This window comes from Camelus dromedarius, chromosome 5, assembly GCF_036321535.1.
Source record: "Camelus dromedarius isolate mCamDro1 chromosome 5, mCamDro1.pat, whole genome shotgun sequence".
NCBI lineage: Eukaryota > Metazoa > Chordata > Mammalia > Artiodactyla > Camelidae > Camelus > Camelus dromedarius.
The window spans coordinates 866,261-889,878 of record NC_087440.1 but is presented as its reverse complement, the minus strand read 5'-3'; the positions used below and the strand labels follow the sequence as shown (position 1 = coordinate 889,878).

The 23,618-nt window shown below is 35.0% G+C and overlaps 1 protein-coding gene and 1 non-coding gene across 15 annotated transcripts in view; both read left to right on the top strand.

Moving 5' to 3' along the window:
* The window catches only part of CSNK1G1 (casein kinase 1 gamma 1), a 150,238-nt gene that overhangs the window by 17,915 nt on the left and 108,705 nt on the right, over positions 1-23,618 (top strand). Inside the window, exon 2 of one of the 14 annotated variants that reach the window (XM_031452830.2) lies at positions 18,159-18,207. The exons of the other annotated variants lie outside the window; for them this stretch is intronic. The gene's annotated coding sequence lies outside the window, so the exon portion shown is untranslated. The remainder of the gene's footprint in view (positions 1-18,158; positions 18,208-23,618) is intronic. 14 annotated transcript variants of the gene reach the window in all.
* TRNAD-AUC (transfer RNA aspartic acid (anticodon AUC)) lies at positions 4,011-4,083 on the top strand. The gene has a single exon. It is a non-coding gene; the product is annotated as a tRNA-Asp (tRNA).

The following is a 23,618-nucleotide window of genomic DNA, read 5'->3' as shown; positions in this document are numbered from 1 at the left end:
CAATAGAAACAGACCTAGGAATGCTGAAATGATAGAAGTAGTACAGCAACACTTTAAAAACAATTATTTAAAATTCTGATTTAAAGACAAGTGTGAAAATACTGAGGAAATACGTAAGCCAGAACTAGGTAAAACTTTTCAAGCTGAAAAATACCTGCATTGTTGCTTTTAATTCAGCATATTCAGTTTTTAGGAGGCAGGTTGTTTTGAGTAATCTGCTATATTTCCATTTGCAAAGCTCCATCGTACCTGCCTCCCTCACTCCCGCTTTTTTTTATGTAGTAATTTCCAAATTTTCCTGTTAACTAATTTCATCATTTTTCTTATCATCTTTACTTAATGTCATAAGTTTAAAAAATTGGAAACATAAATTCATCTTAATTTTAACTTACCAAATGAAGAATGTTAGTGATACTATTTTTTTAGACAATAAAATGCTGAGATACAAAAAGTGGGCATGTAATGAAGACAGTGAATGAAAGCAGTAAGAAATAATATGGTTAAAGTAGGAGCTAAGTATTTACTATAGAAATATTTGAGAATGATTAAATACAGGATTGTATTTCATAAAGTATGTTCACATTTTTACTGTATTTATAAATTTAACAAATTATATTTTAATTTAATACATTTTAATATATGATAAATGGTAGGCATAACATTTTATATTTTTAGTATATATTTAGTTAATCATTATCTTTGTTTTTGAACTGTATACTTTTTATATGCAAGGCTGTGCTGGATACTTCTTGTTAGGCCAGCACTGACAGCATAAACCTCTTTATGCACTCAGCTATGATTAAGCTAAGGTTTACATCCTTGGTATTTAAATGCCACCTCTCAGTTACTAAATATACTTTAAATCTTTCTAAGTTGCCACACTTGCCAGTACTGATTTCAGGGCCATTGAGATTTGTCTGTATGTGGACCAGTTAGCACAATGAATTCTTTCTCTTGGTTAAAAAATGTAATTCTTTTTTTCAAACATTTTATGACTTGTATTGAATGTCTCAATTTATGGTTGAGAACGTTGAGATAAGAAGTGTTAACTTGGGTCCTTGGTTTTTATATGTGATTAGAATTCGGAATTTTTAGCCCTTAGTTCAGTTCTTACATTCAGTTCCTCTGTATGAGATGTTCTTCCCTTTTCACAAGAGTTGTGTGCCTTTGGTTTTCTTGCATTGGTTTTCTTTTGGTACTAAAATATATTAAGATGTTGAGTTGGTTATCCAGAATCGTTGAGTATTTTTTGTTTGTGAGTAGCTAAACATTGAGTCCAGTTAATCCTTAATATAACGATTATATTGATTCTCTATATTGTTATAAAATCTTGGGCCCATGATGACCAATTACAGGGTTGGGAGAATTTAATTTTGTCTTTTGAGTAGAGTGACCAGAGTTCAGACCTGTGTTTGCCTTGAGAATAGTCTCTGGTGTGCCCAATAAGATGTAATGTATTCTGTGCAGAAAACTTTTGGTTTTTAAATAATCAAATTACCCCTATTGGGAGCAGGTCACTGTGGAACGTTAATTTTTCAAAGACTGGATATGATTGCTAGTTTTATAACATCCTGAATACAGTGGAATTAAATTAAAATATTAATAAGGTATAAAAGATAAAATATGGCTTATTTTGACATAATGTGTACTTTTAACCAGTAATTACTTGTTTTTTCTGGTGGCAGTTTCATTAAACTCTTGGGTTAATGTTTCCTCGCAAATGTCATTTTTAGTCTAAACAATATTGGGAAGACTTTCTGTTATTGTCAGCTATTTACAGAGGGAAAACATTCATTATAAAAAGTAATAAATGTTTTGCAAATTTTTAACAAAGTGTAAGTGCTTGTAACTAATCTTCATTTAGAAATTTGTCAGTTTGGTTTGTATTCCTTTAAATTATATTTCTTTATATATGCTAACAGATATTTTTAAAATTCTCTTGTTATAAAATACAGTATGAACTATTTTCCTGTTTAAAAACATTCTTTTAATAGCAGTATCTCAGTTTTTGTCACTACATTTTGGACAAGGTGTTTGATTTCTTTTTTCAAATAATTTATGTGACTGTTTCTTATGTGAAGGTTGTAAAAAATTTTTGAATAATGTAGCAAAGTTAGAAAGAACAAAATAAAACCACCCATAATACTTCTTATAAAGTAATCATTATTAGCAAGTAAATTTTCTTTCCAATTTGTTCTGTGATTATATGAGAGAGATACATGTATAATATATATTTTAAATAATATAGTTTAGTATCCTTTTTTCACTTAATGTTGAGAAAATTATTCCATATCATCAGATAGTTAATGGCTATATAACACACAGATTATTTAATTACACTTCTATTGCTGGATTTTAGGTTATTTCATGTATTTGTTGCTATAAATTCTGAAATAAATATTTTGATTATTCCCTTAGGAAACTTATTTCCTTATGGTTTGATAGATGAACATTATTATTTATTCCTTAAGTTTCAATAAATGAGCATTTTACCGGATAGTCTTTTGGAGAGATGGTACAGTTCCCTCAGCAAGGCATGAGAGTGTATTCCTCTGGACCTGCCTAACATTGGGCATCACAATTTTCTTTCATCTTTACTAGTTTCATAGATGAAAAAATGTTATTTTTGTGTAACATCTGTTTTGGGGGGAGTAATTTACTTATTTATTTATTTATTTTAGTGGAGGTACTGGGGATTGATCCCAGGACCTCATGTATGCTAGGCATGCACTCTACCACTGAGCTATACCCTCCCACCTTGCATAACATCTCTAATGTGTACTTTACACGTATAGTACAATATACTATATTGTATAGTATAGCCTTTGGGTATTATACATTTGGTAACTAATTGTAAAGTAAAAATTAAAAGTAAATAAAATTTATGTAAAAATAAATGAGTACAGTTAGAGCCACATTAATACTGTATCAACTTCTGAAATGTTACAAGACAATGAAAATTGCAAAGGACTTGCTTTTTGTAGTTTGCATTGTCATAATGTATACGACTCAGTAGTCCGCTGATGAGTCCACTTTAAATTTTGATGTGGGATAACTATCCTGAGGCCCTGGAAGTTTTTGTGTTATATCTACTAAGATGCTGTATAAAATACCATGTGAACTGTTAATTGTGTTTTTCATGATTGGAAAATGTTGGTGGAAAATACAGTGTGCTAAGAAAATTACTGGTGGATTCAGCATCATTGAGCCAGTGGCTAACCTAAGAAACGGAAAATTGCTTGAGAGTCATTTATATTTGACATGTTAATTATAGACCCTTCCTATTTATATGTATTAGGAATGTACCTAATTAGAAATTTTTTTTATTAACTTGGTTTATTATGTGTGTTTGAGCACATTAAATCACTTTTCTTTAATGTTTTAAAATGATTACAATTCATAAGTTAAGAAAGACATTATTCAGGCTGATCTTCAAACAAGTCTGCCCTTTGTAAAACATGAGACAATCTCTTATGAATTAGGGAGCAATGATCATTTTCAGTACACAAATCACACATCTTTACTCACTGCTCCCGCATCTGCTCCATTTGACCTAATTATGAAATGAAGTGGCCCTTTAACCACAGTTCTACACCCCAAAAATTCTTGTAGTTTTCCCTAGAATCTTTATATACACTTGAGTGTAAGCTAGAAAGTCTGTACTTTTAAAGTGTGAATCCTAAAATTCATGTACTTTTCTTAACAGTATACTTCTGAGCTTCCAGGAACATAGTCACCTGACTATTAAGTCATCTAACTTTACTAACAGGTTTGGTTATAGCTTATAGCAGGTTAAAGGAGGCAGATTACAAACCAGGGAAGGAAGGTGCTGCTAAAGCTGAACACACTAGCAGAGGTAAGAAGGGACTTTTGATACAAAAGAAAGAGAAAAAAATGTAGTATTAAAACTTAGTACCCTGCGACCATTTAGTATATGTAGCAGCATTTGGCATTACGTACTTCATTAAGGCTGGATGACAAAATATTTCATAGAAAAATGCAGTGGTGGGGGAGGGTGTAGTTCAATGGTAGAGTGCATGCCTATCATGCACGAGGTCCTGGGTTCAATCCCCAGTACCTCCATCAAAAAAAAAAAAAAAAGTAAAAATCAAGTAATTACCTCCCCCCTAGAAAATTTTTTTAAAACTTTAGAAATTCAAAACAATAAAATAAAAAGAAAAATGCAGTGGTTGTTCTCAGTCATCAAAAAGGTTAAATTCACATGTCATGTGCTTGGCTGTCCATGTGAGAGAGTATACTCTCAAATTATTTCTTCCTTTTTTCTCTTTCCAGTATTTGTATCCCCCCCCCCCCTTTTTTAATTGTATTGGCTAGGGCAATTGATTAAATTATTTATGGCGGCTTTTATTTAAGTATAAAGTATGTTATGTCTTAATCTTAGTTTTAGGGTTTAAAAGGATGAACTTCAGTTCTCTAGCAAATTCATCTATTGAAGGCATAATTTCCTAATGATTAATGAAAGATTACTATGCTTAAAGATATTTATATCTATACACAGGTACAGTTTGACATATATACCTGCATATATATGTATATTTTTTAGAAGTATTTGGTTGGACAAAATTGTGGTTGGTAGAGGTATGAGTAGTTTAGAAAGTGAAACAAGGCTAATTATGGAAAAGAGTAGAAAGATTAGGTAGGTATGAATGATAGTTGGGAAAGAAAAAAATGATTACTCTGAAGATCAATATGCTAATAATTTTATTTTTGGAATATTCATTGAAAGGATGTTTTTCATTTTATGTTTTTATTGTCACATTTTCCTTATATAGTTTGTAAATATTATAGATATTGTCCTTTAGTTTTTAAGAGTGAAGATTTTAAATAACTACTTAAAATGATTTATGATTATTAATATGTGATATAAAAGGAAAAGAGGCAAGTGAAACCCAGTTATCTTTTGAGTGACAGCGTTTTTCCTGTTGTAGAACTACAAAGCATTGTTTTAGATATGGGCTTTTATGCAGCCAAGTGTACAAAATTATGTGTTTCACTACACTGTCTTGATAATTGAATTTGGCTCAGGCTCATGGGAATCCTGTGGGCGTGTGTATGTTTGACCTCAGAGAAAACTACTAGAGGAGAGTTAGTCTTAATTAATGCTTTACAAAGCAGTGTTAAAATATGGATTTGGAGAGTTTTTTGTTTGCTGCTTTGTAGTGGGCCTATCAGTTGTTTCTTTTCTCATTGTGCCTTTCTTGGCTTTAAAGAAGAAACATCCTTCTTACTCATTGCTTTTACTATTTCAAAGTGAAACCAATATGCACGTCTCTTATTTTAGTGTAATGGTATTTAATAGAGATGGCAACACTTTTTCTCCTTTGAGGCCACAGGAGGCTATTTCCTCCTCTACTTCTCTCAAACATATTTTTGGTGTTTTCACTGGGTTTCAATTAAAGGGCTGTTTAACAGTCAGAGACTATTTTTGCTACTGCAGACAGACCCAGAAGACTTAATGGATTCTTGTGAATTCGGTAAATAGTGACAGGAAGGAAAGAAGAAATTTTGGGGTCTGTCTGTAATAGTAATAAATATAAACTCACAAAGAAGCCAGAACAAGTTCAAGGTTTTCTCAGGATTGTTTGTTTCGTGTGGAGGTGCAAGAAGAACAGGAGAAGCTCACTGGCTCTCTGTATGGGTATGAGGAGAGGTCCCTCGACAGGTTGTGGTTGGCCTTGTGTACCCATTTTCCTTACCTACTGATCTCCTCCTGCTCTGAAGCTGATTTACTGGGAAGACAAAAAAGAGGAAGGAGCACTGTTGTGGGTTGCCCCACATCTCTGATCAGTTTTGTTCTTTTTCTGTGGTGGTCATTCTGACTTTACCAGTAAAGAATTGAGGCATAGTGAAAGGTTACTATTTCCCTGGATTCTCCGTCCATTGCTTTACCACTGAACCCTCCTGTGAATCCATGTGTTTTCCCCACCCTTAAGTTTGTGAAACCAACCTAACCAACCTAACATCGCCTTTACAGAGGCGATGCATTGAAATTGTAGTCATTTACTGGTTAGTGGTTTCAGCCTGATTCCCTTATTGACAGATTGTAAAATGAGACTGCATTGGTTTTTATCATAAAATACATGTCTCGCTGATTTCTGGCAGCCACGAAGAGTGTGGTGTCTTTCTATACCCTTAAAATGAAAACTGCAGCATGACAGACATTACAATGACTGTTTCTTAAATTTGGCTGCCCACTGAAATTTACCAACATCCTGAGACAATTACATGAGAGAATTGCTGACAGGATTGAGTTCAGTAGCATATTTGTATGAATAATTTTTCAGCCAAGGATGGTTGGTGGTGGTTATTTTGTTGCATAAGATAAATTAAAAGTGAAAAGAAAGGGAAATTTTCTCTATCCTAACATAAATCATTTATTTTCCATTCTTGCGCTTGTTTGACTATAAATACAGTTAAATTTTATTATTTAGTAATAATATCATAAATATACATATAGCTAGTCCATAAAGCCATATTTAAAAAATGAGGAATGTTGGGAACGTTTTACGGGTCTTGGAAATGGGTGGCAAAGACTGGAAGGTAATGCTTACTTAGAGTTACTTGATAAAGGACACCCCTTAGAAAGGAACTTTGAGAAGGTGAAAGAGAAGAATAAGGAAATAAAATGTACAAGGAAGGTATAACTTTAGAACTACTGGTGTAACATAATCTTACATTTATTATCAGTTAGTAATAGATATGTACATTTACTTTATTTTCAGTGATATGGGAAACTATCTTTAAAGGAATAAAAATCTTCCTACTATCAAATATGCAAAAATGGTGGATTTATTTTTTTAAAGAAACTTAGAAAAAATGGCTGAACTGGCAAAAAAGATGAAAAACAAAAACAGAGGCCAAATGCAGAGCTGTTTCCAAAGCAGCCTAATGACTGCTGCTTTAAGGGCATCTGCTGGTTCTTGATGAGCTGTATTGTCAGTTTTTAACAGGTAAGCATGGGACTCAGAGGACAAGAATGGAAGCCACATTATAGGGGTCAAGCTAGAGATCTACCTTCCTAAAACCAGAACCCAAAAAAGGCTATAGCCCTACTGGGAAAGGGAGACAGAGAAAAAAATCACCCTAGCAAAGAGAGGTAGTCAGAAAACTTACCCTTCTCAGCCTTAGATATGAATAGAGGGTGAACAAGGTTTTCCCTGAATATTTGTAATTAGAATCAAATATTCATAGAGGTTTGGGACCCCACTACCTGTTTGATTTAAAAAAAAAAAGTGTAAGCTGAGACTTGTTTTGAGTGATTATAGCTTGCTTGGTATTGTGCCCAGAGAAAGACAGAAGTGAATCCAAGTCCTTTCTGGAAGAACATCCTCTCAAAGGCCTCAAAGAATTTCCAAAGATGTTAATCCCTCAGAGAGCTTGAGCTCCAGTGAAAAACCACAAAAGCATATGAGAAAATGGTTACCATGAGCAAAACAAAATACCAAAATCAGACTCACAAAGACTTCAGGTATTATCTTACTGGGTACTGAATGTAGAAATAAATGTGCTTAATTTATCAGAAGAAACAAATGGAAGAAATGAAAGTATGTCTCAGGGATAAGGAATTGTCCAAAATAATTAGACAGAATCCAGAAACAAACAAAAAATAAAATAAAATAATTAAAATCATAAATTCAAGGGCAGTTTAACAGCATATTAGATTGAAAAGACAGTGAGGTGGAAGGTAGATCTAAAGAAATAATTAGGAATGCTGTACAGGGAGATAAAAGAGAAGATATCAGTAAGGTTAGACACAGGGAAAGGACTGAAAAGGTCTAAAGTACATCTGTGGTGACGAGAATAATTGCCACCCAAAGATACCCACACCCTAATCGTCAAGAACCTGTGAATATGTTACCTTTAACGTGGCAAAAGGGATTTTGCAAATGTGATTATATTAAGGATCTTGAGATGGGGAGATTATCCTATATTACCCAGAAAGTCCAGTTAATTACGGGGGTCCTTTTAAGGGAAAATTGTAGGCACGAGAGCCAGAGAAAAATTCGAAGATGCTTTATTTCTGGCTTTGAATATGGAAGAAGGAGCCATGAAGCTAGGGATACAGGTTGTTTCCGAGTAGTTTTTACCCACCTGTCTGTCAGCACGTGGCCAACCTTATGGTTCAAGGTGGTTGCTTAGAGCACCAACTCTAACAAATTTCCAATTTCCTGTAGGAGGAAGGATGGAGTGGGGGTGGCGGGTGGAGCTCAAGCAAGCTATTAGGCCATCTCTTAAAGTGGTTCATGGAAGTTCCACCTAGCAGTTTCACTGGCCCTTCACTGCAAGGCAATTATGAAGTATATTTTAGGAGAGCACTTTGCTGCCCAGAATAAAACTGGACTTCCTTACTAAGGAAAGAGGAGAGATTGGATATTGGGGGAGACCATCAGCAGTTCTCTGCCATATCATATAGTACTAAAAGATTCTGTTTACCAGGAAGATACTAGAATTCTGGGGGAGGGTATACCTCAAATTATAGAGTGCATGCTTAGCACACACAAGGTCCTGGGTTCAATCCCCAGTACCTCCTTTAAAAAAATAAATAAGTAAATGTAATAACCCCCCCAAAATAAATAAATAAATAAATAAATAAATAAATAAATAAATAAATAAATAAATAAATAAATAAATAAATTTTAAAAATTAAAAAAGATACTAAAATTCTAATGATATTTGTATCAAATAACACATTCCACATACATAAACCAAAAATAACAACTACAAGGAGAAATTTATAAGTTCACAATCATAATAGTTTCTAACACACACGAATTTAGTAACGAGGCAGAAAACTTGAACAACACAATGAAATAGCTTGATCTACTGGATGAAGGTATTCACATTTTGAAGAATCAATACCAGAGTTGATATAATGCATATATAGTACTTAATGGAATCCAAAATTTCTGGTAATGCAACAGATAATTACTCAGCCTTGAAAAGTGCCCGTATGAAAATCTCAGGAAGTAACAGGAAATAACAGGTAACCTTCTCTGATGAAAATGCAAGCTAAATTAGGACTCAGTTTGTTTTTTTTTTTTAACTCATTTCTTATTGCGGTAACATTGGTTTATAACATGTTTCCTGTGTACATACAGCATTGTATTCTACTTCTATGAGGACTTATTTTTTTAAAAGGTTAACTTTAAAAAAATGTTTGAAAACTTAAAATCATACTTCTAAATAACTGAGGTTGCAGAAGAAATTATGATTGAAGTTTAATAATACTAAAATTCAATGATAATGGAAATATAACATCAGAATTTGTAGGTGAAGCTTGGTGATTCTGGGGCATAGCACATATTCAAGTTTCATAAATATTTTGTGAGAGCTTGAAAAGAATGTGCATTTTGCAGTTGTTGAATTAGGAGGGGGAAAGAGCCTCAGAAGTTGAGAACTGTTGATGACTTAACATTAGCATATGTAACCTCGTGCAGATTCACCTCTGACAGTTGTCAACAGGCACTACTGTCTCATCGTGCTTCCTTTGCTGTAACCTTAACCTAATTCAGCTCTCTGATCAAACTAGATCAGTGGTTCTAAAACGTTAGTGTATATCAAAATCATCTGGATGGTTTGTTAAAACAGATTGCTGGGCCCTCCCTCCAGGCTTTCTGATTCTGTGCCTCTGGGATGGGGCTGTACATTGTCCATTTTTAACAAATTCCCAGGTGGTACTGATGCTAGTGACCTAGGAACCATGCTTTGAGAACCAGTGTAGACACTACATTCTCTTGACTCTAATCCTTGAACCTGCTGTTTCTTTTTCCTGCAACTACTTTTCTTTCTCATCTTATACTTTTTTTTCAGCACCACTCCTTCCCCTACTAGTTTAAATCTCTCTTTTCTTGAAAGTATTTTTAACCACCAAATTGTTAGATGGCCGTTACTATGCTTCCTTATACTCCCAAATACCTTTTTACACATATGCGAGAGCCCTAATCATACTCTTTAAAACCATTAAAAGCTATGTTTTGTGTTTGTATCCTTAGGAGTCTTTGTAGCAGGTACAAAGACTTTCTAGTAGTCAATAAATACTTATTAATAAATGGGCTCTTGCCATCCATATTTTGAAAGTGTTATTTAGGAAGAAACAATTATGGAAATTCATTCAAGACTTTGAATAGCACGGTGTTTAAAAAAATTCTGCATTGTATATTTAGAAATAGATGGTTAAATACACTTTGAGAAGATCACCTGAGTTTGGAAAGGTTCCTTTTGTCTTCCTGCCATTTCATGTCATTGGCTGGAACATAACAGTAAAGGAATAAAGGTAGTGAAATGAGAAATGGACTACTGCAGTGGATTTAATACGGATAAAATAAGGGTTAGGTCAGTGGTTCTTCCTTAATTCATTATATCAATCTGAAAGCAGAATCATTAGTATATATTGTATATTATTAAAGGATTTGACTACACAAACATGGGAGCTGGTCACACAGTCTGTAAGGCTTTGAGTCTGTTGCCAGAGCTTGAACTTCACAGGCAGGTAGTTGATAAGAGAACATGGGAAATTGGAAGCCATGAGTACAAGCTAGAACTAACAAAGACAGACTAGAATGCTTATCAGTTTCTGCTACCTTCAAGCTTACTGATACAGTTACGCTGCAGGAGAACTGAGGCAGTCTTACTCAAGGAACTAAACATGCACTTGGCCCAAGAGAAAGAGAAGCTGAAGGTAAGATTCAAGGAAAGATGGAGTCATTGCAGACCTGGGCTGCTTCCACACACCAACAAAGTGAGCTAGCAGATAAGTGACAGTGTGTGGCCCACACTGACCAGAAACATACAGGGAAGGGAGTTCTGAGGAAAAAATTTATCCTAGCTAAGTTGACAAATTATAGAAACCATCACACACATTAGAGTTATATATATACACAAAGTAAAATTTTCAGTACTTTCCTATCGCAGTGATTTTCTAACTTGAGTGCAAAAGAATCATCTGGGGAGCTTGTTAAAATGCAGATTTATGAGCCTTTGCCCCAAGATTCTAATTAAATGGGTCAGGGGTTGGGGACCAGAAATATTTGCTTATGTAAAGAATAGCAAATGCATGGAATTTTTGGACTGCGCTTAGAGAAAGTTGATAACAAATATTACGTTAGAGCGATGCTGCATATTTAAAAAATACCAATACCCTACCCGTCATCTTACTAAATCAGGATATTGAGAGGCATGGATCCTGGTTTTGTGTAGTTTTATGTTTTACTACTGATTCTGCTGTCCAGCCACAACTGAGAGCTACTGTTTTGTAGCAATAAGGGGTTCAAAGAAAATACTCAAATAAAAAGGGTAGGGACCTGTAAGTGGATTTGAGATTGGTCCATATTTGTTTTGCATAGTGATGTTTGATGAATTAGTGAAGATTGTATTTGGTCAAAGTATCCTCTCTGCTGTAGTCACACTTGACTCTGGGTGTAAACTAGGTTATACAAGCTGTAGCAGCAGCTCATGGAGAATAGAGTCTGGGGGCTCACCATATTCTGTCATCCAGTCCCCTTCAGTGATACCTGTGTGAATTATCAGAAATAGGTGAGTTCAGCCAAAGTCACACTGAGTTAAACTTTGTCCTATTCAATCCTGTTTTCTTTCAAAACTGGGAAAATCTGTTAGAATTTTGCTGACACAAACTGATCATCTGCTATGGATATTGTGACCTGCTAACCTTTATTCAACTTCAAATTTTAGACACTATAGGCTTAATCTTAATTAACAAGTCTTACATTTCCTTTAAAGCTCTTATAACATAGAATTTTAAAACTTCAGTCCATTGGAATAAAGAAAGCCTAGAATGCCTGGATTTAGGCAACAGGATTAACTTCTGTTTATTTGAAGATTATGAAGAACTTCTAAAATTTTTAAAGCTTGTTTTATTTTGAACATTTACTGTACTTAAGGTACTATAGGGCATAATTAAGAAAAATGGGTTTTTGTTCTTAAGAGGCTTACAGTGTATTGGGGTAACTAGATTTGTATTATGATGGTTTTTCTTTTCTTGATCATTTAAAAATATACAACTGATACTCCTAATATTGTTGGGAATGAAATGGGCTCTTTCTTTGATAATAGAACCTGTAGCTGTTACAAATCTTTTATTCTTTATAAGTAGCATATTCAGTGACATAGGTAAGTATTGAGTATAGGATGCATTTATACTGATTTCAGTAGACTTCCTGGCCATACATAAAAAAGAAGAGAAGAAAGAAAGGAAGTTACGTGTAGAGTGTGTGTTATAGGCTTTGTGTATATTGTAATTTCGTTGTTTTATAACTTTTTCGTAATTAGAGTAAGTAGTGAAATGTAAGGATAATATCTAGTAAATTGAAGTACTTGTTAAGTAAATTTCAGTTAATCAAAAACAGTCAATTCATTTAAACATTTACTCACTCATCTCTGTTTTGGCACAGGGCTTGATGCTGCAGGTGCATAAGACAGCAGTCCCTGGTTCCGTAGAGTTCCACAGTCTAGTTTAATAGACAGGTTTAAAAAAAAAAGCCATAATCAATTATTGTAGTGCTAGATGGACATTTGAAATAAGAATATTCACGCGTCATAAGTTTATTGAGCACTGCTATGTGTTAGGCTCAGTGTTGGCGCTGTGAGTACAGTGACAAACAAGAAAGATTTGCTCCTACGTTGGAAAGAGCTTACAGGCAGGTTTTAAGTAGGTTTATTTTGTCCTTGTCCTTAAGTTTTTGAAATGAAGTAAGTAAAACAAGACAGGAAACAGCAGGAGTAATAAGTTTACTCTCTACACTGGAAGAACTCAAATCAGAGTGTAGTTTGTGCAACTGTCTGATATTCCCTTGGTCAACTGAAATGATTGAAATTCTTATTTTCCCCATCAGTGTTGGAGGGACTCTTTACTGCTTAGCTTGTGATAGGGTGTTTTTTAAATAAAGTAATAATTAGGTGAAAAGTTACTTTAAAGCTTAAAAATTCAAATCACTCTATGACAGAAGTAAATATTTATGGAGGAAACTTACTGGTTCTTTGAAAGGGAGGCAGGGATGAGGCAATCATGGAGAGAAGTCAATCTGATAATTATTTGGGACCATCATCAAGGCTGTTTATTGATGTTCTGTAGCCTGTTATGTTGATTGTTCCTGTATTACCAAACTGCAGTTATCAAAGCCCTTATTTTAAAAAAATTGTTAAGAAAAATGAAGGAGAGTTCAGGACCCTTGTGACTATGCCAGTGAGAAGTGTTTGTGGCTCTTCAATACTGATTTCATTGTGACAGTTTTATTATTTATTTTTCCTGGATAGAGAAGAAAAGCCATCCAATCAGTGAAAATTATTTTATCTTTTAGCATAACATGGCTTGAAAAAAAAATTTAGGGTGGTAGAGAAAGAAAACCCTTTAGCCAGGTACTTAAAGATATTTTTCCTTTTAGCCTGTGTTGGTTTCTCCTTCTCACACAGGATGTGTTCTAAAATAGTAGGTAGACATATTTGAAACAAATGTTGGTTTTCTTTGTAGATTGTCTTAAGAAAGCAGTTACTATACAATAAGCCAATAATCTGAATCTTCGTGTTAACACTTATGGAAGTATCACTAGGGAAACCAAAGAAGGAAATAATACTGTAATCTCTAGGTTTAAAGTTAGGGAAAACCAGATAATCCCAGGAGAGGACTTTCTGATAAGTGTAATGCTGTTATCTGTTAGAGTAGATAAAAGATTTCATAGTTCATCCCTTGTTGATATCATTGCCTTAGTTTTAAATTAAAAGTGCCTCTTCCCAGCTCCTTGAATGAGATGCTCTTAGAAAATAGTACTCTTGTGTTTTACTCCTGAGATATACATGCTAGGATTTCTTTATTCCTTCTTCCCAAGTAATGTTAGCTCAAGTTTAAAACTGAGTATTTCATCTCTAAAAATAAAGATGAATCTTCTGGTCCTTTAATAGATATTGTACTAAGATCTAAAAATTCAATAAATTAGTATAAGTTGTATTTATCAGAAGAACTGTTTTAATGAGTATAAGTCAGTATATCATGATAATTTTTATATAACTTCTCAAAATTAAACATAAAAGTAGATTCTTTTTTATGACATAAAAGATATTTTATTTTTGCAGTCTGTGTCTTAAAACAGTGAAATAGACTGAAAACCAAGGTGTGGATGTTTTCATTCATGTGAGTGAGGTGAGGTGTGATGTGATATGATTATGTATGATGGGTAAGACCTTTGGAATCCGGCAAATCTGACTTTGAGTTCTCCCTCTGCTTTATCTTAGCTGTAGTAGTGTTAGGCAGATTAGTATCTGTAAATTTTATTTGTCCCGTGGGTTAAGTGAAAATGATACCTGTCCCATAGGATAGTTGTTAAGTAAGATAACACAGGTGAAGTGTCTTGTATAGTACCTAGTATGCAGTAGGCACTCACATGATGCTCTTATTACTGTCAGAATTCAGGGCTATGAATTAAAACTGTAAAGTTAAGGTAATTAAAGGTAATTATAATTATGGAGTTTTAGAAACCTTCATTTAAAATAGTTATGAATCTAGTTCTCTCCAATTTTAGTTAATTTTTCATAAAAATGGTTAGATTGTCTTTTATGATTCTCGGACTGTAGAGTTTTTCTTGGTCTGAGGTAACCCATTATCATATGAGAATAATGTAGTATTAACAGCTGTCAGGATACGTGAATTGTCTTTTAGGCTGGAACCTCACCACTTTGACCTCCTCCAGTTGATGGAATTCGGTTATCTTTCTTCACTAAAAATAATGAAAGATAGAACTTAAGGCTGGTCGTATACAATTATAGAATTCAAGTAGAAACCTGTTTTACTGCTTCCAAGTGATGTAACATAACCGTAGCCATATCCCAGTGAAGGTAAAATATTATTAAAGACGACTTGAATTCACGTTGTTCCATTTTTCTTAAAATAAATACTTTTATTACAACATAGTTGTAGAGAATGATTACAGGAAACAGTGTCGGCTGTTTCAGATATCACAAAAAATTGAAAGACCCAAGGGAGTTTTGTGAATTTTGTATTAATCAAGTTCTTATGGTTCAGATACTTTTATGTGTTCAAAAGTTACCTTACTTAGCATATTACAGAGCATTGGACTGTATAATAATAAAATTTATCTTACACGTTGATTCAGCAACATCCTCTTGACAAAACTCGCATGCATTTATATGTGAAAATGTACTCATATTTCCTAAAAGAATAAATTTTCCTGTTCTAATCTGCATTTGTTGCAAGTTAGTATTGAATCTTAAGTCCCACTGAAGAAATTCGATGGGGTTCATTTATAATCTCAGCCTGCAGGAATGTGCTCTCTTTGGGTAACCATATGCATTTCTTCCTACAGGTTTTAGTAATCAGTGTAGTGTTTATAAAAGCACAGTGGTCGCAGATTCTTGAGTCAGGCTGTCAGATATCCTGCTTTTTAGTTTCGTGATCTTAGGCACCTTACTTGGTTTTCTCATCTGTGAAATAAGGGTGATAATAAAAATGTTACTATCTTGTAGTACTGTGGAAGGACTTAATGAGTTAATATTTATTGAAAGCACTGGAAGAGTGGCACATAAGGGCCCAGTAAACTTTAGGTGTTATGATTGTCACTGTTCTACAGTATGACAGGTGTGGACTATTTTGAGTTTTTCATTATGTCCTATGAAGTGTATGCAGAAAATAATAAAATCTGTGGGGAAAGAGTGGCTTTGTAGTAAGAATACTAGAAGAATCTATTCCCTTTGCACTACCCTGTAAGCTATAAAATGAGAGAACCAGCAGATAACGGCCCTTTGAAGGGAAGAGGGGGACAAGTATAACTTTAAACATTCTAATCAGAAGGGTGAAGTTGCTGATTTGTTTAGCCAGTGATTAACAAATAATTCTTTGAGACTGGACAAAATTTTAAGTAAGAATAAGGTAGTACTTGTATATAATGCCATAAAGGTTTCCAATAGCAGTCCTTCAAGTTACAATAAATACAGTGAAACAGTGAAGATTCATTTATGACCAAAGCAAGAGGAAGATAAAAATGTAGTGTATTTTATATTGCTATGATTAGAACAGAGCCTTATCTTAAAACTGAGTAACTGAGTTTTAAAAACTTGATTTCCATGTACCAAGTGAGAGTATAGTATGTGACTGAGATGAAAAAGGCTTAGCTATTGGCACTTTTGGTAGGAAAGGAAAAAACAAAAACAAAAAAACAAACCAACAGATTTCTTTGTGGCTAGTTCATGTGTAAAACTGAGAAAGAGAAACTGGAATGTGAGAACAGTCGCGTTATAAAGCCTTTATGCTTCACAATAAGAGAAAAACATTTTACAGAATAAAGATTTCTGAAGGTGAAAAATATTTACTACTTAGGGTAAATGAATTAAGACAAAGGAATAAAAATGCAATGAAATGTTACATAGAATCTGATTAGAGCCTAGCAGTCACTCTTGTAAGACCTATTACTGCTTTGTCTGGCTTATTAATAAGTTAGTGGAAAATACACGAAGAGAATTCAGGCTGTATGTGTAGAATCATTACAAGCTCAACTCCCCCTTCTTCCTTCCCATCCTATTGGCTGTTTTTCTTGCTCAAGGAAAGTTGAATGATACAATCATTTTATAATGGAAAAAAATGTAACCAATATTAGTCTTTGATTAGATGCTTTGAAATGAAATCTGCATGTCCATGGCCTTAACCTAGCTCAATATCAAAAGCAGCTACATTAATCATCAGCCCATGGACTTGTAGTAATTTTATTATATATAAAGTAGCCTTTTTTCCTTTGTAAACCCCTCTGTTTGTCATATAAATTGCTGGCATTATTTAATGTGGAATGACTTTGTTTTGAATGCTGCTCATTTCCTTAGAATATAGTACATTAAATTGTTCTCATTTGGATCTGAAATTGAGAAATGGCAGTTTTCCCTTATTAAGAAACAGAAATGGATTAAATTTATCTAGTTAACAGTACTATGATATTCTGAACTTCTCTGTAGAAAGCATTATCATTACTTCAGAATCTCAGTTTTCATGTTAAGACTTGTTTCTGTTTCTGGAGTGAACAAGGTACTTTTTAGTTAAACATGGTACTTTTTTCTTGTTTTGTGAGTTCCCCTCCTTATTTTTGGCAACATAGATTATTTATGCTGAAGGCTTTAAAATCTGTATTTTGCTTTAACAATTTTATACCACAGGTTGCGAACTGGTGTGTCAGACATTGTTAAAAATTTTAAAGAATTAATTGCCAACAGCAGCAAAAGATAATATTAAAGCAAAAGTAATGAAGAAAACTTGATCAGGGTGATGAAAACAGGTAACAGACTTAATTTAATGCCAGAGATTTAAAAGACTGTGTTCTAGAAACAGTATGTTTTGGATCAGACCGAAAGAAACTCAGTTGAAACTGTCCTTTCCAAGAGGACCATACACTTTTGTCAGAACCATATAAAGTTTGAAAACCCTTACTAATATGTCACAGGAAGAAGAAACATGGTTCATTGTGTCTTGAGGCCACAACAGCAAAGTCATAAAGAAACTGTATATGATTTATTCATATTGTTGATTAAAATATATATATAAATATATATTTCCCTTCCTCTCTGATAAAAGCTTTTACTATCACAGTTGGCTTACTTCTATGTGAAGAAGTCTCCACCAAATTGATATGAGTAAGATTTAGAGGTTATGTACAAGGCAGGAGAAAGAGTCTTATAAGATCCTTTTCTCAGCTATATAGCAGTTGCTTAAGTCCTAGCTCCCTGTCCATCCCTGTCAAATGACAAAATAAATGAGCTATCTGGAGAAAATATTGTGTTTGCCAGGTAAACAAACTCAAGAAAAACCAGTTGCACTAATTGTAGGCCAAAGATAGACCCATTTTGATTCCTCCCAGTTCAAAAATTTTTAAACAGATATACTTTGAATAGGTGAATTGTAAGGTATGTGAATTATATCTTAATGAAGCTGTTTTTAAAAAGTAAACAAATCCCATGGAGAAATTTTGCCCCAAAAAGAAGGCATAAATATGTTTTAAGTGATGAAGAACATCAGTGTGGGAAACACAAAATTTTAAGTCACTCAAGGGAAGAAGAGTTAGGCTGGCTCCCTTGGATAAACTTTGAGGACATATTAGAAAATCACCACACACTTTTGTTTTTTATTGTTTCAGGAGGACAGTTGTGAGGCCAGTGCACTTTTGACTCAATGGGGCTGAATGGGTGAGTGAGTGCATGGTTCTCTGGTAAGGAGGGTGGACAGGAGAGAGCTCAGGCTTTGAACACGACTGGATTTGACTGTGATCTAGACACTAAATATAACCTCTGTAAGCTTCAATTTCCTTGTCTATGGCAGGGAATAGTTAAGTCCAAGTTAACTTTACTGACCAGGTCACGTAGCGCCCAGATTCAATCATTTGAAAAACGTAAATTAAAAAAAAAAATCAAATCCCTTTAAATATGTGTCATTTCCCGACTTTAAATTCTTAAATGGCTTTTTATTGCAGTATCAGCAATCTGTAAAATCCTGAATGATGGACTCCTCCTGCTACCTCTTCGCCTGTCATCCCTAGCCTTGCTGGTCTTCTTTTACCAAGAGTCTTTCTTTATGTTTCTCTATCTGGAGGGTCTGTTCCTAGCTCTGGATAAATTGGCTCCTTCTCATCCTGAGGATACTATTTGAATGTGGCTTCTACTAAAGAAAGGCCTTAATACCCTATTTCTAAAACTTTCCCTTTTGACTTCCCCATTATCTTTGGCAGGTCTTTGTTTTCTTTGTAGGGTAGCACAGATTTGTAGTTCTTTTATTCATGTGGTCATTTGTGATGCCCCATGTAGACTAAGCTCTGTGAGCACAGGAAGTATGCATATGCTGAGTTCCCTGTTAAATCCCCAGTGACTATCCTAGTTTTAGGCGCAAAGGAGACACTCACCAAATGTTTGGTTGTATTAAGAACTGCACTTTGAATGAATAGAGGGTGCTTGTACTTTTCCTTTTTGACATCTGACAATTGTGCAGACTCCTTCAGTAATTGCTATAATTCCTTAAGGTTCTTTTATGTAGAAATAATACTTAAAAGCGTGTGTGTGTGTGTGTGTGTGTGTGTATACACACACACACACACACATATATATATGATGAAATATATATATTTTTTAAGACTTTTTTTTTTAGAGAAATTTTAGTTCATGGCAAAATTAAGAGGAAGGTACAGACATTTCCCACCTATCCCCTGCCACCCACACATGCATAGTCCCCCCATTATGAACAACCTCCATCACAGTGGTACATTTGTTACAATTGATGAACCTACACTGGTGAATCATAATTACCCAAAGTCTGTAGTTTAAGCCTCTGGCATATTTCAAAATAGTTCATTTTCCCCTCCCCCCTGCTGGAAGCACAGGGGGATTTTTTGGTGTTCTACATCGTACGATTTTGGATAAATGTATAATGACATTTATCTATCGTTGCAGTATCATACAGAGTAGTTTCACTGCCCTAAAAATCCTCCGTGCTCTACCTATTCATCCCCCATCCCTTCCCTGGTAACCACTGATCTTTTTTACTGTCTCCGTAGTTTTGCCTTTTCCAGAATATCATGTAATTAGTATTATATAGTATATAGCATTTTCAGACTGGCTGCTTTCACTTAGTAATATGCATTTAAGTTTCTTAATAGTTCTTTTTTTTTTCTTTTTTCTTTAAAAAGAATTTTTTATATTGAGGTATAGTCAGTTTACAATGTTGTGTCAATTTCTGGTGTATAGCACGATTCTTCAGTCATACATGAATATACATATATTCATTTTCATATTCTTTTTCACCATAAGTTATTGAATATATTTCCCTGTGCTATACAGTATAAACTTGTTTATCTATTTTATATATACCAGTCAGTATCTGCAAATCTCGAACTCCCAGTTTATCCCTTCCCACCCCCCACCCCTATAGTTCATTTCTTTTTAATTTCAAACAGTATTCCATTGTCTGGATGTACCACAGCTTATTTATCCATTTACCTATGGAAGGACATTAGAGCTCTTAGCATATTAATAATAGTTGTTTAAATTCCTGATCTGATAATTCCATCATCCTTGCCATGTGTTCTGATACTTGCTCTGTCTCTTCAAATTGTGTTTTTTTACCTTTTAGTATGTCTTGAAATTTTTTCTGGATGGCCAGACATGATGTACCTGATAAAAGGAACTACTATAAATAGGCCTTTAGCAATAATGTGGTGAGGTATGAGGGAAGGGGAGAGGGGAGGCATCCTGTTGTCCTGTGCTTGGGTGTCAGTCTTTTAGTGAGCCTGTTCCTCAGGACTGTGAGCTTCACAAGTGTGTCTCATTTTGTTTTTTCTCCACACTTAGGTGGGACAGGATGGCTAGAATGGTTTGGAGTTGGGTATTTCCCTTCCACCATGTGGAAGGCTAGAGGGGGTTAGATACAAGTAGTTCCCTTCCCCCAGGTCAGTTAGGCTCTGATAAATATCCCAGCAGATTAGACTCCAATTAACTATTTTCTCCAGAGGGCAGGCCTCCTTAAAAACAGAGTCCTCCGGAGTATTTCAGAATACTTTATTTCCCCCTCCCCCTGCTGGAAGCTCAGTGGGATTTTTCCCTCTGATACTTACTTTGGGAACCTGGTCGAGCTCTTGGAGGCAAATCTCACAATGAGACACAGGGTCCCCTTGGAACCTTTACCTCTTAGAGTTGTCCACACTGAGCCTCCAGAAATTCGTCGGTTACAGGGTTCCCACCCTGGCACTGGTTCTTGCCGCATATTCTGGGTCTCTTCTCCACTAAGCTGCGACTTCCTATTTTCACCTGTCTCTCTTCAATCTTGGCAGCAGTGATTTGCCCTATGTTCTCTCCTCTTTTATGGATCCGAGAAGAGCTGTTGATTTTTTTAGTTCTTTTGGTTTTTTACTTCTTAAAGTGCTGACTTCTCTAAGCTCCTTATATACAGAACTGGAAACTGGTTAAGTCCCCTGTCTATCCTCCCCTCCCCTTTCCTCCCCTCCCCTCCCTTTCCCTCCTCCTCCCCCTTCTCTCTTTCCTCTTTCTCCTCTTCTTTTCTCTTCTCTTTTTTCTTTAAAAACAATTTATACCTTTTTTTTCCTCCAGTAAAAGATATGGTACGTTTCAGGTATGTCTCCTTTTTAGGAGGTGAATCAAATGGAGGGAAGTATATTGGTGTCAAGGCTGAGAATAAAAATCCAGATTTCTAGCCTTGGTCATCTATTTCACCAACTGTGTGCCCATAATAAATAGACTGTTTCTGCATGACTTTGACAAATACATAGAAACCAGAGAGTGATAATGCCAGAGAAGCTCACAGATGAGACTATTTAGAAGTGGATTTAAAACAAAACCAGTGTCTTGGTCATTAGTTTATATTTTCTGACGCTATCTTATGTCATCTAAGATGAGTAAAAATTTGGGCCGTACTTTTCTAATGAGGAGTGCCTTTTGTACAATAGCACGTTACATATAATTACGGTAGGATGTAATTACCATGGTACTTGGGATTACTGTTTTTCCTTCTCTTCAGAATGATGGCTAGAATTGTGATCTCTTGGATTTGAGTTTTTCAATCTGTTAAATCTGTTCTTTGGTTGAAAATCAAGAATGAGAACTCATTTATTCATTTATGTATTCCTTTATTCATTAAATATTTGAGAACCTACTATTCCAGATCCTATGAAGAAAATGGTGAATGAGACAGTTCCTACCTTCACAGAGCTAATACACAGGTGAACAAGCAGTTAGAACTCACTGATTAGTGCTGTGATGGGATGCTAAGAGACAATATGGCAGGGGCCCAAAGAACAGAATTGAATTAGAGGAAAATTTTTTTAGAGAAAGAGATTTTTAAAGTAAAAGCTAAAGAGAAGCATGAGTTAACCTAAGGAGTATAGCTACAAGGGGGATCCGGGCCCAGGGCCCTTTGGTGGAAATGGAGTGAGTTTGGTGTTTATTAGCATGTAATGAAAGGGAATGATTTAACCGAAATGAAACTGTAGAGGTAAGTGCGTGCCAGTTCAGGATGGACTGTAAGCCTTTTTTTTCTAAGGGCATTGGGAGGCTGTTGAAAGCCTTTGAGCTGGAAAACAACATGATCAGACTTGCATTTTAGAAAGTTCCCTCTGGCTACAGTGCTACACATATTGGTATGGAGAGGTAAGGGAGTTGAAAGGAAAAACCTAGAAGCAAGGAGATCAATTAAGAGACTCTGTTCCAACCCTGTAGGAGAATGGGAATTCTTACCCAGAGTGACACTAATGAAGACTGAGAGAAGCTTACAGGTTTGACTGTTATTTAAGAACTAAAGTTGATCCTCTCTGTCTTGTTTAGGTCACTGGATAAATGGTTAGTGACAGTGTTGAAATTAGGACCCAAGAGATGAAAGAAGGTTTGAGGCTTTCTTAAGGAGAAGAGGGGTGGTGTGAGAAGTAGGAGCCAAGAGAAAATGAGTTTAATTGGGATTATTGAAATTGAGGTGTCTGAATTTTCTATTTAGGTAGAAAAATTGAGTATACCCCTGAGTGTATAGATCTCAACCTCAGGAGAAAAGTGCTAGCTGGGAATGCAAACTAGGGTTCATCAGCATGTAAATGAACATATGATACGGGTGCTTAGAACAATACAGCAGTGCCTGGGAAAAGTGTCTTTTTACATAATGGATGCTTATTAAATATTTGTTGAATTAATGCATGACTAGAAGCCATGGGAGTGGTTTTAAGTGAGAAGAGAGACAGGCTTGGGCCAGCACTGGGAGGAAGTGAAATAGTTCAGGGACTGGCTGAGTAAGAAGGAACAGCAAGAGACAGGAGGAAAACCAGGAGAGAGTGGCAGCATGAAAGGGGAAAGAATGTTTTAAGAAAGAGCAAAAGAATAAGAGAGATAAGGACTGAAAAGCATTCCTTGGTTTTAGCCTCAAGGATGTGATTTATTTTACCTGGGGGAGGAGAAAGATATCAATGGTTTGTGTGGATGGGATTAAAAACCCTATTGCAGTGTGTTCAGGAAAGAGGAAATAGAAACAGTGAGTGAATAGCCTGTGGGGGAGAGAGAATGGTTGCTGGGCAGGGAATAATGATCAGGGTGCTGGATCTTATTTCTAATGGTAAGGTTTTGAACATGTTTAATACTCATTGAAGGAAGTCAGCCTAGAGAAAGAGGATAAAGTTATTGGAGAGAGATAATGCAGTGACGTTTATAAGTGATTTGCCTTGGGCATGAGGGCCACCTCTTCTAGATGAGACAGGAAGAAAGTGAAGTCAAGTTATGTAGCTTTAGAGGCATGTTTTGCTGGTTTGGTATTAGAAAATCAAGGGAATTTTTATCTTAACATTTTTTGTTTCTCGTAACTGGCGATAAAAATTTTAGTAACTAAAGTGGTATGTGCTTATTTAAAATTATTTGTGGTGCAGAAGTATAACATAGAAATTTAAAGTTTTATTCTTTGCCCTTCAGTTCTTTTCCTCCAAGACTAACTGGTGTTCAGTTGTTTATGTATCCTATCGGATTTCTTTCTAAGTACATACAAACTATATTCATATGACAGATTGCAAAAGGATTTTAAATATTAATTTTTTTGTTTTTGTTTTTCTCTTAAGTGGGATCAT